Source organism: Rissa tridactyla, chromosome 3 (genome assembly GCF_028500815.1).
Source record: "Rissa tridactyla isolate bRisTri1 chromosome 3, bRisTri1.patW.cur.20221130, whole genome shotgun sequence".
In the NCBI taxonomy this organism is placed as follows: Eukaryota; Metazoa; Chordata; class Aves; order Charadriiformes; family Laridae; genus Rissa; species Rissa tridactyla.
The window spans coordinates 28,169,362-28,185,651 of NC_071468.1; the positions used below are offsets into that span (position 1 = coordinate 28,169,362).

At 40.3% G+C, this 16,290-nt stretch overlaps 1 long non-coding RNA gene across 2 annotated transcripts in view; it reads left to right on the forward strand.

The window, feature by feature from the left end:
* Positions 1-5,906: 5,906 nt before the first annotated feature.
* LOC128907446 (uncharacterized) overlaps positions 5,907-16,290 on the forward strand; it is a 140,466-nt gene continuing 130,082 nt past the window's right edge. For both annotated transcript variants that reach the window (XR_008465603.1, XR_008465604.1), the window contains exon 1: positions 5,907-6,066. This is a non-coding gene — a long non-coding RNA (uncharacterized LOC128907446). The remainder of the gene's footprint in view (positions 6,067-16,290) is intronic.

The window sequence follows — 16,290 nt, forward strand, 5'->3', positions numbered from 1 at the left end:
AAGGACAAAGAGGTCTTCAAATTGCCACTCAGTCATCCAAATTACCTGCTTTTCCTCATAAACTAACACCATTGTTCTCTTCTACAGGGTCTTATGTTGAGTTGCCAAGGGGGCGTCTGCTGAGGTTAAATAAAGGGAGTATTGTTACAGAAGTATTTAGACGCTACTCAAAATGCTGAAGGTGGCAGGGGCTCTGGATTTTAGTTATCATATTGCAATTTTTTTCTCCTCAGGAAGTTGTTTTCACGCAAGAATCTTGCAGGATCAGGCCATTGTTCACACAGCCTGACAGCCTACTGCACAGCCATTCATTTTTTGATGAGAAGTGGTGATAGCAAGCAGTTACCTTGGCACATTTTTACACAGCCAAGGTGAGGTGTAGTACTGTTTCAGATATGCCGCACACTAGGTTAGCAGGGAGCTCCCCAGCTTTCCAAAAGGAAAGCTAAACTTCCAAAACTGTCAGCCGACCTTACTTCAGACCAAAGCACTGGAGACACCAGGGTCTGGGAGGAACAAAAAGAGGGTGAGAGACTAGAAAGTAATTTTCCTTATTCTCCAATGGACATTTGATGAATTTTGTTGATATTCTGTGACTTTCTCTGTTCCTTTTCTTCTTCATATATTTAACATCCTAGTTTGTGAATGCGGAATAATAGATCTAGGGTATTTTCCACTGCTTTGAGGGAAATCTTAACAGGAGTATATCAGAAAGATAGAGAAGTGTGTCTGTCTGCCCTTTTAGTGGTTGTATCTCTGACTGTACTTTTGGGCAAGCAACAGATATGTATTACAGTGTCATATTGAGAGTAACTGGATGAAACCCTCCACATTGTCTCATAAACTTTTTTAGCTTGAAAAAGAGCCCATCAGACTTTGAAGAAGTTTTCCGTTGTTGTGAGTCTAGGATGATACAGTTTATTTTAGGAGAGTTGCAGCAAGGAAAAGGGATATTCGTTTTGTTCTCTCTTTTCTGTGGTCTCTAAATAGAAGAAATGAAGTGGCAGAGATGCAGCGTTGGTGTCTTTGAACTCTCTGGCTGAGGGGGTTCCCTAAAGGTTGTTTGACCATTTCTGTTCAAGTGTTCAAAGTAAGAACATTTCAAAATTTACTGTTGCCAAATTCTTCTCTACTAGAAAGCTAAGCTACGGAAATGAAACCTACTTATGGTCAGCATAGGCTTAATCCAGTAAGAAACTAAGTCTCATAGATAATGGGTGCTAATGTCTGTGTGAAAAGTCCAAATATCAAAGAAAAACAGATTACACTTGAAAACAGGCTGACTGCAGTGACAGCAAGCAGGTAAATGTTTCAGAGTCTTCCTGCTTATTTGCTGTGATTTCATCACCCTGGTAACACTTAGACTGTGTTTCTGTGTAGCCATTTTTATTAGGTACTCCATCCGTTCATAAGTTCTATTTCCTTGTTCTGGCTGCTTGAGGTTTATTTTTGGTGGTTGTTTAAGCTGATGAAGCATATAACCTTGGATGAACAGAGTGTTTCAGATTTGTCTCTCAATATTGCCTGTTTTGCTTGACTAGGAAAGCCTGGGGTAAACACTACACATACTAGTAGTGAAATGCAGTACAGATTGCCTCTTCAACAACTCATATAGTCTATTTTGTTATAGAAAAAATAAATACATTGGGCAGACAATAAAATTGCTTACAGCAATGAGTGGGAGTTTACAAACTAAAGAGCTTTGATTCCTATGTCCTCTAGTTGTACTAAATACCAAAAGATAATATCACAGCATAGCAGAAATGAAAACACTGAAGGCAACTCGTTTGTTTGTTACTGTTTTGTTTAAATTTATGGATACACATGTTCCACTCTGGATGCTTATAGAGTTGCATAAATATGGTTTTGCCTGGGTAGGTTTCTTTTTTATTTTTTTGGAGCCACAAATTATAATGTTTATCATGCTGATGAAGCAATGGTTGGGGGACAAATATGACATTAAAAATAGACTTGGATTTCCCAATCATCTGAAGTGCTGGCTTGCAAGCCCATGCAGCAATGTTGATTTGTGGGCAGTTAATTTTCTTGGCCATTGTTTTTCTACTGTATGATGCTGTGAGGTTATTTCTAGGCAAAATGAAATATACAGTTATACATAGTAAGAGAATTGTATAGTAGAAAATGTTCTTGGCACACACACGCAACTCAGAATGAGTACATAACGTGCACTTGAATGGACTAGCTGTTTTTTGTTTGTTTTTCCATTGGCAAGCCAAGAAATAAAACACAATCCATTTTGAACTTAATTTTTCCATTTATTTTTTTTTAAGATTAAGATGCAAAATCTTATTTTCCTTTGGACCCATTTCCAAGACTCTGAACCAAAAGCTTACTTAAGTGATATTTCCATCACTCTACAGATGTTACTTATTCACTTTTCAACCCAGTTTAAAAATCTTTAAAGATCCAGATATTTGAGAAGACAAAAAATTATTTCCTTACGGCAGTATTGAGTTCAGGTTTTGATCCTGATATGAGTATAGAGGTGAAATTCACCAGGGACCAGAGGCCAGTAGAAAGCCATGCGCAAGCACTATGGTTTGCAATGTTTGCATGGGGAAATAGCTCAGTACCTCCTCCATCAGTTCAGGTTTGCATTACCTGGAGCTGAGACAGTATGCGGTTAGACAGAGCAGAGAGTATAAGCTGGGGTTGGACTTGGGTTGGACTCAATGCCTGAGAGCTGGATTCGAGGCTAATTGAAATAGAAAGGAGGTTTTCCTTTTATTTCATTGGTCTTTGGACCAGCCTCAGATTGTCTGGCCCTAACTCATTTGCTCAATAGGGACAGAGACTGTGGATGCTGTTCCAATACATGAACTGGAGCTGCTGATTCAGAACTACAACTTACTCCCAAGGTTTTTCTTCAGGAAATCAGACTATTTGAAGTTTTTGAGGGTGAAACGAAAATCACGCACGTCAAGTAAAAGACAGAATTAAAGCATTCCTGGTACAACAAAACTTAATTTGCAGGGCTTGTTAAACATTGTTGAGCTAAAGAGAAGTTGTGGCACAGAGTCCTGTACTATGAGATCATTTTCCATCATTCTAGGAATATATTCTCTTACTATTGTGCCTTGAAATGGAAATACTGGGAGATGGGTACAAGCAGGATTTGGTCTATGATTTCTAGGTACAAAAAAGTCAATTCTTGGAAGAGGTGACTAATAATTTTCTTTATAAAAAAGGAGGGAATAAGTTAAGAATTCAAGTGACTTGAGCAATTTGAATGTTTAACACCATGTATTTTCTTCCCTTTTTATCCTCTCTTACATATGTAACAGAACGGACATCCTTTTTTACCTTGGAATTTTGCATTTATTCTTCCATCTAGGTGATTTTTTAAAATATTCAATTTGCATAACTCTTTCCATCAGGCACAAAGTGTATTCAGTACAGGTGAGGATGAAGTCAGACTAGGATCAGAGCTCTCTGTCTTTGGGGTTCATGCCCTAGACTGGAAAAAAAATGGTTAATAAGTTGCAGAAAGCAGATTGGTTTTATGATTTCTGTCTGCCGTTGCTTAGGCTGTCAAACGATCCTAGAAACAGCAGTTAAGCAAACTGGTAAAAAAGGGGATTAAAAGAAAAGAAGCAGCAAGTTGAACAAGGTCAGCAATCCAGAGTGGACACTTCAAGAAAAAAAGTCACTGCGTTCACGTGTATTCTTTGTAGAAAGCAAGATGTGGAAAATACCAGTTTTCTAACCAGATTGTGCTAGTAATTTTGTAATTCCAGGGTTCTTTTCCTCCTCCTCCTGTCCCCAGCAGTGCTTCAAAATTAGCTGTAATTTTCATGGTTCAGTTATTAGAGTATGAAATGCATAAGGTTTGGCGGGTAGCAACAATGAACCCTAAAATTAGGCATTTAGTACTGAAATGTCTATATTAGCCTGCATAAATATGCCTATATTTTTGTTGGATGGGTTCAAGGGAGCTAAACAGGCTGGGAAAACCTGAAGTCTCATAAAACTAACTAGGTGAGGGGAACGGAAAGCAGTTATTTGACTCAAGTGGTGGTTGGGGAGTGGGGAGAGCAATGAAGGGAAAACAGAGCAAGACACTTGAGAGATGCTGTAATGGAGTTGGAATACAGAGTTAATTTCAGAAGGTTAAGAGATGGAACTTGCTATTCTCTACCTTTGTGCTGCATTATCTTGCATTCATATTTTCTGGACACTTCTTTTTTTTCCGTTTCTTACCAACTATCACACTTGACCCACTGTATTCATTCTATTTCTATATATCTTACAGCAGCTTTTGGACCCAGATAAAACATCAATATTGCTCTATACATTACAGCAGAGGACTTTGGTGCTGAAGGACGTAACTATTCAGAGAAGCACTTGTTTTAAATTTCAGGTGTGCACTTAGGTCCCACATGGAGCCCTAAGGTATTTACTGGCAGACAAGAGTATAAATAAGGGTTGTGTTACTATAGGTGGAAGTGAGTGGCTGCCTACATAGATGCCTCCAGCAGTCCTCATTCTGGAAACCCCTTTGGGCTGGTGGTTCTGTCTCTATTATTGTGGTATTCTGACCAAGAACAATTGTATGAGATAATGTCATATGCAAGATATGCGGTAACTTGTATTTCTGTTTGCCGCAAACATTGTTTCCTAGTCTTTTTCTATTTCAAGCCTACACTCCCCTTAGTGAGAAGTTCAGCTTCCCTCGTGAGTGCTCACAAATATTTCTGCTTGAAAGGGACTTCCCTTTGTCTGCACTTTATTCTTTACCTAGTATCTCTACTTCTTTCTTTTGTCTTCTTCAGGGGCTAACCTGAAATAGAAAGAACTCTTCCTCTGTACTGTACTCGCTCTTTTCCTTCCCCTACTCATTACTTCTGATCTCTTCTGGCCTGGCTAGATCCACTTGTTCTGGCTATGGAGTGTTGTATCTAGTGCATCAAATTTACTTTTCATTTCCCATATGTTCAGCATCATCAGCTGATATAATTTACTGTAGCTGTGTCTTTGTGGATGTACATTTTCCAGAATATCAAGCAGGGTCTTGTCCCCTTTTCTTTTACATAAGCAAAAAGGCTGCATCCTGCTGACCTAGGCAACTTGGTTACACAGACACTGCAACAGAAAAAGTTCCACATGCTGTTTACAAATGACCCAGCAAAGCTGGTGGGGGTATGGAAAATTGTAGTAGAAATATTAAAATTAGTATCGTAGGAGAGCAAATGGATAAGTCTGGTTGCAGAAACACCAGAATGAGTAAACAGTTGGAGAAGGGTTATAAGAATGGTATGTGCTGTTGGCAGCTGGATTAGCAGGCCATCAGGATCCTAGCACACACGTGTGTGCAGCTTTTCAAGTCACCCAGACTGGAAGACAGAGTAGAGTGAGTAAATCCTGATGACTCACAGAGGTGGAACAGGATGAAGAGATTAATCACTGTCATTCCCTAAAAGGTGCAAAAAGGCACATCCAAAACCAGCACAGGGTCTCCAGCTGTGGAAGAAGAGGAGACACGAGGAGGAGTTGATAGTTGACAAGTCCTCTGTGTCACTGCATAGAATTCTGGACAGGACACCTGGAGAATGAACATTTGGGTGCCTGCACATGGGGCAGTCCAGCCATGTGCAACAAGCCTTAGCGCTTGTGAGTAAGGATGGGGGAATGTGAAGGTGCAACTGATACCAGTTTTGTTTTAAAATAAAATCCCCCTTCTCCTACAAGTTCTTGCATGATATGCTGCAATGTTGCTACAGCATTGCATCATTATTTCCTGCCAGTGGGGCAATTTTGCCATCTCGGGGATGGCAGGAAGCCGAGCTTCCCCTGGGACAGCTCTGACCCTAACCCAGAAGTGGGAGGAGGAAAAAGGAGGACAATATCAGATAGTCCTCTGCACGCACACAGGGCAGAGACGATGCCAGTCACCACGTGAAAGGCATGGGTGCCCAACACCTTACTCATCAGGCCGCCTGCTTCACCTTTTACAACCAAGCTGGGGCCTGGACCTTCGCTCTGACACCCAGGACTCGGATGTTACCCGCTCTGTGCTGCCAGAGTGCTTTCCTACTCTCGGAAGAAGTAAGAAAACACTCTTTTCCAATTAATGCTACTGGCTTCTGACTTCAGCTAGGGGACACTGCCATGCTTTTATCATTTTCTGCATAAAGCAGGAAGAAGAGACCGGTATTCTGCGTAGAGAGAGAACTGTGCCCCTCCTTGACAGATGTGTCTTTAATGCTGGAACACACAGTACTTGGCACAAGTCGCACCACCCCATTTAGCGAGTCTGGGCTTCCTTAGGTGAGCTGAGGTGAGTAACACCAAGGTGTTACTTGGTGATCTGAAGTCTTAGCAAATTACGTTCCTTCATAAAGTCTTGCATCAAAATTGGAAGTGCTTGAAAACCTGACTGTCATGTTGCCCACTTGCATTTGAGGTAATGGCCATATAATCTCCTCCTCTTAAGTGTCAGATTCCAGATGATTTGCTATGTTTTCTAGCTAGACAGAACATTTGATGGTGTCCAAGTGATTTAGAAGCAGAAGAGTGTTTGCAAACAGAAAAACATGTTCCTGAGAGGATGTAAAGGAGCTGGGGGCGTACAGATCCTATCTTTTAGACACGGGACACCAAGGTATCAAGATTGCCTCTTTACTAAAGGAGTTAAAGGCTGCAGATCGATACATGGGTGCTTCCAAAACCATAAGCACGCTGAGAAAAGAACCCTTAGTAGGACCATGGCAGCTTATAGTCAGCGCATAAAAAAACCCTGAGCTCTTCAATTTTAGTTCAAGGCTATAGAGAATTGTTTATGTCTGCTCTGAAACCACAGACTGGAGTCCTCTTTTGAGGCAGATGCTCTGACATGGGAAGACAGGCATTTTAGTTGGAGCTACAGTTCTGAAGTGGAGTATTAGTTTAGCTGTAGGTGGTTTGTAGGAATACTTGTGTTTTATGTTCAAGGCCAGTGCAGTCCTAAATGGCAAATTTTACTTCAAGAACATGTGTAATTGGCATTTCACAAATCTGTAAACTTACACAAAATGGATCTCTTACAAAACGCCTGTTAAAAATTAACTCACTTTAATGGCACGTTTAGAGGTTAGTTAAAGTTTAAGTCCCATTAAGAGACATTAGAGTGAGACACAAATGTCATGATATGTCCAAGGCTACTCCATTGTTGGAACAGGATAACTAGTAACAACAGGGAACGAGATGGTCTGGCTGTCTTCTGTATTCATCTTATGCTTCCTTCACTTCCACTGTCCCATAGCACATTGTATGTGAGTTCAAACCTGCAAACATTTTTACCCAATTAGCAGCCCCTCAGTCAATGGTCTCATTCAGCCGTCCCAATTAATGTTGGCTTTTACCAGGTCCCTTTGCCATTTGGATTCAATAGAATATTTATGTAAGTGAGAGCCGGTGATGGGGGACTAGCAGGACTGCTGTGGGCCCATGTTCCGTATTATGCCTTTGTAATGGAATTTTTTTAAGCTTTTGCTTCTCAGAAAGATCCTCTCCCACTTTCCTTTTAAGCTGGTATCCTCAGTTAATAATTCTGCTTCATTTAAAGTTAATGCCAAGCTAGCGCTATTTTATAGGGTGTTTGCTTTGTAAATGGAGAGCTGGTAAATCAGTGTGCTAATTTCTCTTGTCACCCCAGCGCTTAATTTTGTTTTTGTCAGATGATTATCTGTTATGTACACAGCAGTGTAGTTTCATACTTGACATTTGTCTCTCTCGGATACAAGATCTTTGTTGCACTTCTGTCTCAAGGCTTCTTGCTTACCGACATCTGACTGCAGCAAGCTTACAACTATTATTTTATAAGCCTAAAAGATATGAAGTTGCAAAAGGGGAAGAACATTTTAAATATAACTGTGCATTAAGTATGGTTACTGAGTCATTGTTTCGGTTTTATGCAGTACATATTTCTGGCTAGTGAAAAATGCACTAAGAACCAAATTTAAAAACCATCTGCACCTCCTGTTTCCGTCTAAGACGTTATTTATGTTTTTGGCTTTGTACCCTGAGCTAAATACAGAATGTGTAAAGACTGTTAATTAACCCTTTGAGACATGAGTTTCCCATCAATGTGTGGAACAGGAACATGGTTTTAATTAGGTAGTAAAACTCCCAGGATTTATACTCGTTCAAAATTTGCTCCATAATGAAACCAAAGGGAGTACATGTTAAATGAATTAAGAGAAAAAGAAAAAGGGGAAAAAAAAAAAAAAAGAAAAAAAAAGACTTTGTGTTTAAGTAGAGCTAAATTTGTGTCACACTCCCACCAAAGCCAGGAAACCCAAATTTAAGGCCAGTGGTACACTATTAAAACAAGGTATTTTAATGAATATGATTAGGGTTAGATACTATTTTTCTCACTTGAAGAGGCAGCCTCTTAGTCTTTATCTTTTTTCTTTTGTCTAACATTTTTTTGGTAAGATCAGTTGATGCCCTTAGGAATTCTCTAGGATGCCCAGTATTCTGCTAGTATGGTGGATCAGGCAGTCAATTAATGAAGGAGCTCTGTGTAAAGCTGAGCTTGGCTCGAGTCCAGCAAAATGTTCGAGCACTTGTCTATCATAAAGCAAGTGAATAGTCTGTTGAAACCGATGGAATTAGTTGCATAACTGCAGTTAGCCACACACTTAAATACGTTAGTGACTTGTGGCCCAAAGAAATACTCTGGTTGTTTAATGATAAAATGGCGCATTGGTCTTGTGATGTGCCATAGCCCAGAACAGAATACTTCAGTGGGGATGTAGTCTTACTGGTACTATTATTTAAATCCTTATTTAAACTTTATAGAGAGATTTTAATATTGATCCATGTAATAAAACATGCTATAAAGAAAAAATTACCAAAGCACAGGGCTTGTGTTCTTATTCTGCTATACTTGCTACTCAGTCATTTCAATTTTAAATCAGAAATTCCAGAAATGCCTAATTCCAGCAAAGGTCTTAAGAGTCTGGAAAATACCATGTTTTAAATAAAAGCTTGTTTAAGTTACACAAGCACAAGGGAGGGAAAGCAATTCAAACTGGGAAGCCTGTTTGTTTTTCTTTGTGCATGTTTAACTTAAAATTAAACACAATATATTTGTCTTTTTTTTGTTCTTTCTTTCGTTTTATTTTAAAGGATTTTGATGAAACCCTTCACACTCCTATATCATGTCTTTGAGTACCAGGTTTCAGCCTATGGGAATTTTTGTGGACAAGTGATAAAACACTAAAAATAGTAGCTCAAAGCAAATGTCTGCAGACCAGCTGAAAAGAGCTTCAGCTGTGTAACTGTTGGTCCAGAGAAGCTCCCTGGGCTTTCTGTTTGGTACAGTGCCATGGATAATTTTTACTCTTCCCTGGAGAAAACTTGCTCCCCCCTTCCCATGTCCTTTGTAATGACACTGGTCAGAAGCAGGACCTGATCCTACTGGCTTCACAGGAAAACAGAGCCATTGCTTAGACAGGGTTTGCAGTTCAGAGCCTATAAAAATTAAAAGAACAAAACCTGAAATTCAGCGACTGGCCTTGACCATTATCTTGTTCCTAGAGCAGTTATTTGCACCTATGCTAACTGGGTATAAATTGATGACATTCCTATTTTGTTTAACCTTGTATTTCATCCAAGAGCTGGAGTAAATGAGCCCCCAGGTTGAAAAGCAATGGATAATCAGGTTCATAGGGTAGGCAAGAATTATCTTTGGAGGATTGTCACTCCCGTGAGCTTTGAGGTACAGTTTCAAATACACTTATTTAAATGGACATGAGGTAGCATGGCCTTCAAAAGCCGCACCCTGTCCTCTGCCACAAACTTTACCACAAAGGCACCCAAAGAGCCACACCAAGACAACGGACACAGTGGTGGGGCCTAAGGACAGGGACAGGGGCAGGCCACCGTCACCGCTCAGCTGAAGATCTGTCATAAACTAACTGCAGGTGAAACACCAGCTTTAGAGGGTAAAATTGCCGTAGCACTGGTTGACCGCAGAAGTGCAACTTGGACAAATTAAAATCTTAAAACTCGATTTAGACCGTGTGCAGTACGCACATTTTTAATGCTTTGATATTAAAAAATACTATAGTTTATACTTTTGTATTAAATAAGACCCCAGCGTTTGGAAGCAAAGTGTACGTATAGCTCTGTACATGCCCACTCGAGACCTTTAGATCTCTTGATATTGTTTTGTGCATCACCTGAGATATTAAAGTGCACAGAACTGGCACTGCATGCTCACGGTGAAATATCTTCACCTCTCCACTGGGGTTATGAATAAATAAATGAGCATCAGGTTGGAAGCAGGGATAATACCTCTCTTATATCAAGGTAATTGCCTGTTGTGATAGCTTCACGACTTCAGTGCTTCCTTCTGCTCTGCTTTCTGGCTCCCTGTCTTCTACTGTACTTCAGGGTGCTCTGACGAGAGAGCAGATCTGGTGACTCACTTCTGTTGTTTTCCCTTTTGGCTGCTCTTTGGCCTGACACTCAGGCTTGCAGTCCCATTCACCTCATCTGGTTTTTCTCTGATCCCTTGACGAACTGATTCAGTTTGCTAACGCAGAAGAAAAGTATTTGGTGGTTGGTTTTTTTTTTTACTGAGTTAGTGTTCTTTTAACTTGATGTCCTGTGTCCTTTCTCAGAGGAACTGGATAAATGTACAGTCATTAGGACTCCTAAGCAATGTGCTAACAGGAGTAAGAATTTTAACATGTCTTAATATACTTTTAAATAAGTACTTCTCTGATGGTTAGTAGTTCAGTATCTTCTGTGTTGCAGATATTTCTATTCTGGGTTTAAATATGAAAACTTTTTAGCTAATGTAATCCTTTAGGAGGAACACTTGAATTTGAGTTGTATAAATAATTAAGCATTTAAAACACCTGAGCTGCCTCCTCTTCCAGTGCCTTCTGCCTTGCATAGTCATTCACACTTGCTTGAATTGAGCGCAAAGTGGGTGCAAAATGCTACCTCATCAACTGATAATGTTTTACAAATGTGTAAATGACTACACAAGCTGCAAAGCTGTGTAAAAATCAGGCTTCTTATCTTGGTTGATTGGAGAGAAGCCATTACACTTTTTAGAAGTCTTGCAGGCTGCTCCTCCTTCTTCATATTCAAGTGCTCCAGTGCTTCTAGTAAAGCAATGGTGATGCTAAAGGTCAACGGGGAAAATGGAGAGAAGGTAGGGTGTACCCTATAGGCTTGTATGTTGTTCTATATTTGCTTAAAATAACCAGGAATTGCTGAAAAAGCTACAGTACAGCAAAGGGGATTATAAATCAGGATCCTTCATGTGGTATCTACCTGTTACGCTTGTTTATACCTTAAAAGTCTAACATCTCTCACTAGTTATTGTGGTATAACGGGAAAAGGAGCACAGTACAGCTATTTGCTAAAACATATTGATTGTTCTTCCCTGTCTTTGTTATCTCAGGTGCTGAAAAATCAGAGGCGGATGCACAAACTGACCGTTTGTGGGTTTCAGATCCTGGCAATGAATAAGCAAAGCAAATAACGCATTGGGTTTTTTTGGTCTATTTGTTTGCTTTTTATTGAGAAAGCTGGTATCAACACACAAGTGTATGATCTCATTTTTGCTGTGTCTTTTTGGGGCACAATTGGGCCAAAACATTTTGCTTAGAGTTTAAGTGGACTATAACAGTGTGCTGCTGTGGTTGGTGGGGCTCTGTGGGCAATACAGTGTCCTGACTTTATCCTCTGCTTCTCCTGTCTTGCCATATTACCTCTGTTCTTATACATTTCAGGTGTGTCATGTTCACAAACTATACTACTAATGTAAGCTGTTTTCTGGTACTAATTATTTGTAGCTTTCAATCTGATAGGATCAAAGAATTTTGATATAATTCAAATATTATTTGTGGAAATACAAGGAGGGAGTAATTCTATATATCTATCACAGTAAAAAAATTGCCTACAGAAGTTATGTAGGAAAAATCTTGTGTAAAAGGGTCATCTTTGAACTTTGTTGGTCAATGTTATGTATCTTTGTAGAGAACAAGCCTCTTGGATAATTGGGACTTAAGAGGATGGTTAAACACTGGAGCAGCTTTTCAGAAATGCAGGGAAATCCCTGTCCTTGGAGGCTAGGGAATTAAAACTTTACTGGTACTTACTGGTCTAATGTAACTCTTAAGCTGGTCTGCTTTGACTGAGGGGTTCAAGCAGACAAACAGAAATCTGTCCCAGTCTCAGTTATTTTGTGTTTTTATGCTTTCTGACATGTACTCCGCATCCTCAGCTTGCACTTTTAAGTTGTAGACTAATCTTTTGGCTCAGAGGAGAACAGTCTATAAGCTTTGATCCCAGGCAGTGACTATTTTTCCGTGGCATGTTAAATGACCTCAACAGGTGACCAGGTACTGACATTTCTGTGTTGCAGTATGTTGTTGGTATATTTTGGTGGTGCTGTCACGCAAGAGGCTGAGAACTAAATTTAATGAGCGTGGAGACCTGTGCATAATTCTGAAGTTAGACCATTTCATGCATGTGAGGGGTTGACTGACTGCTTCCACAGCCAGCCTAATTCTGTGAAAATCCTCACCCCACCTGCCTCTCTCATTGCTCGTTAGGTCTGTATCCATCTACAGAAGAGATCTTCTAGCCCTGAAAATTCTTTATCCCAAACAGTGTTATTTTGTGAAGGGTATATAATTGTATAATATTTTATTAACTCCATTAAAGGAATAAATCACTTCTATCAGTTACGTTTGAAAAATATTTATTGTGGAGAAAGCAAAGCTGATATGTTGCATTTCTTGTAGCATCTGAAACAGTAGGCTGTTTGAAACGTTATTTGCAAAATAAATGAATTATTATAATGATATCTCAGACAACATGTCATTCACCACTGTTTTCATGTATTTTATCGCTGTGTCTGTACGGCAACAGAAAAATAACTCAAAATAGGTCACTCATGTGAAATTAGAATTCCAGTCAGCGCTCACAGGCATTTGAGCTACTTGATATGTAGTGGTGTCTAAGAACCTAGTGTGAGCTACACTTCCTATAGAACTCCAAGATAAATTACGTGCTGTGTAGAGTTTATTCATTTATTATAGTGGTGTGTAGAAAAGCTAAGTCTATACCAGGAAACCCAACAGGTCCTGCTCGTAGCCTTGAGCACTCTTCTGCAGGTGCTCCATGCTGTTTTCATTGTTAGCATGTTTCCTGGCACGATTTTGATCTATGCCAACTGGCAGTCTCCTAGGAAGTCCTTGGCCAAGCTCCAAGGAACAGCACAGGCCAGAGGCAACACCCAACAGACAGTGAGACATGGACATGCATTTAGGGTAGGGGGAGAGTTTAGCTGTATTGAAGGTGGACTGTGTCCTGCCCCTTGTCCCTGTGGTCTTCAGTGCTCTTGAGGCTCCTTCAGTAAAATAGACAAAAGACTTTGGATTTTGCTCTGTAAAATCACTTTATACTTGAAAACTGTCCAGCATGAACTACATTTTCCTATCAGTTGTCCTCATCTCCTTTGAGGCTAGCCTCTGTACTGGGGATGTCTGCCAGCATAGCTGTGTCAGTCTGCATTACAAATGGGTGCGATTCCTGACCAGCACAGCAATCCCAGATGAGCTGTCTGATAGAGGCAAGGCTGCCCTGTCAAATTATTCTTTAATGCTGTAGCTGGTTTAGTTTTATCAAAACAACAAACAGCTTTATAAGTTGTGTCCGTACTATATTTGAGTGCTGCGTTGCTGTACTGGCGGAGCTGCAGCTCAGGATGCAGCCTTAGGCAGAGCAGGATCCAAAGATTAAAGTGATACAGCTGGCCTACAAGGTAGTTTGCAGGTGAGCCCTTACCCACCATCCACCCCCTGGCAGCTTCTACAAGCAAACATTCATTACTCCTGCAAGCTCACTGTGTAGCTGTTTGCATGCCTATTTCTCCCATACAAGCAGGAGCACGTTGTATATTGACTCAATTGCTGGAGTGAAACTCTGTTTGAACTTTTTTCCAATCCAAATGTGAAAACATAGTTCTCTGTCTAAAGGAAAAGCAGCTGCAGTTATGCAATATTTTTTTTTTTTCTCCAATGTCATGCCAGAAAGGTCTGCAAAGACCTGTGTGGGAGAGGAACTGTAAAGTTTCTCATTTAATCATTAATAGGAACCATTTTTGTTGGTGGCTGGTACACCACTGAAAACTGGCAGAGCAAATTTATTTTTGCACTCAGTGGACCAAAGGGATAAGGAGACTGAAATTCCACTGACGATTATAGGAATGGTGCCCATTTGTAGAAGTATTTTTACTCTAACCATAGGAGAGAGAGAGAAATCGTGGTGTTGCGCAAACCTTAGCAGAAGGCAGGGATATTTTACTGAAGACTGGAAGTCAGTGTCTTCTTTGTTGAAGTTGATTCATCAAAGCACTCTTCTTTGCCAGAGGCCATAACAAGTCTTCCTTATTACCTATAACATAAAAGACTTAGCAGAAAGGTTAGGGCTGATCAGGTTATTGCGCCATCTGATTCTGTGCGGCTACTATACGGTGCCAGCCGCTAGCCTGTTGATCTTTGGTTATAAAAGTGGTGCTCGGACGGGGGTTTAAAGCTGAAAAATTAGTGACCCTGCTGTAATAATGCCCAGGGGGTAGAAAGTGGGGAAATGTGTATGTGATTTGATGATAAGGTATGTCAAAGATGTATTGTTTGTAGAGGTCTGTGGGTATGGGAGGAGGTGCTAGCCGTGATTCATGGTTTATTTATCCTTCTCTACTCCTGAAGTCTCATAGCTGCTAATTATTAATTATTATAGTCTTACACATGACTTTTTTCTTTTTTTTTTCCCCTGAAACAACCTTTGTAGACCAGATAGCTGTCTGAAACTTTAAGGAAGTTTTGCATCCTCACATGAACTGCTTAGCTGCGTCACACCTTACAGTAAAAGTATTGCATTTGTAGTTCAGCAGCATTCAAAAGGAGGTTAGGGAAGAAACTGGGTCTCGGAGAAGAGAAGCTTCTATTGATCAGTTTTGAGCTGACAGTGGGACTAAAAATGCTCCATTGTAAATTAGCGCGTGCCCTGTTTCAAGCAGCAGCCTTGTAGTGAAAGAAAATATTTTAGCTCCCCTGCTATTCCACCCTTGAGTAATGCCCTCTGTTCCCTATATTCTGTAAGAAAGAGGCTCAGTGAGGTGACACCAGCATAGCCTTTCACGACTAGAAGGTTTTCCTATACTAGGAAAATCTGTTGCTGCCCCTGTGGACGGTTTTTAGACAGCATAACGCATCTAGAGCACTGTCTGTTGAAACTGCAAGGCCGTGTCAATTGCAAGAAGGGTAGTGGGCTTCGCTTTCCTGCGGGTGCCTCTCCTCAGATATATGTGCTCTGTTTTCCTGCATGAGGCTGGATCTAAGGAAGTATGTTCAGGAACATCAGGAGGGATTTCAGGAAGGGATCCATCTGATCTGAGTCTGCATTGCCACCCCTCCCAGGTGCTCACAGGATCCATTTAAACATTAGTAGTCTTTTTTTGGAAGGGAGTGGGGGAAGTAATATGATGTGGGAGGGATGGAGCATACGTAGTTTGGAGGGCTGGGGCTGGATGTGACAACAGCTGACACTTAAGCCAGTTATTTCACTGCTAGCATGTAGTAGCAAAAAAAAAAAAAGGGGAGGCTAGCATAGCTGCAAGTGCTTGTCTTGGGACTTTTTGGCAGGAATTGGAGGAAGGACGTTTATGAAAGCAAGGTATTTTGAGACAAGCAAGAATAGTGCATTAGCCCATGTCATGAAGTACGCATCACATATTTTTATTTCCCCAGATTCTGGAGTATTTGGATCTAATTTTTCTGTCTTGCCAAGCTTTTGTCTTTAGTCTTTTAGATTTGTGAAATGATGGCAGAGCGAGCCAGCTGTGAATGTGCAGTCTGGCTAGACTGCTGGATGAAGGAGTGGCATATAATTTGGTAACAAAAACATTGTACTAGAGTTTCTTTTGAGTTTGTTTCAGAGGAAACATCATCGTGGACAAAGATCTTGCGGGAGAGACTTCTCATTTTGTTAAGGCTGTCTGCCCTTTACGTTTCTCTGCACCTCTGGATGGCAGCACTATTGAGGTATCTTCATCTAGGAGTACGGGTGACAGGACAGATTAGAAAGTTATTTCTGTTAATTGTTGGAATTCATTCTTATGGCAGCAAAATGAAAAGCTATGTGTAATTTTCCTTTCACATGGGTTTTCTTTAAGGATTAAGTTCCCTCCTTTGAGTATGGATGAAGAATGGTGCAAAAATAAAGTAAAATATTTAAGGTTTCTATATAATTTGCTCA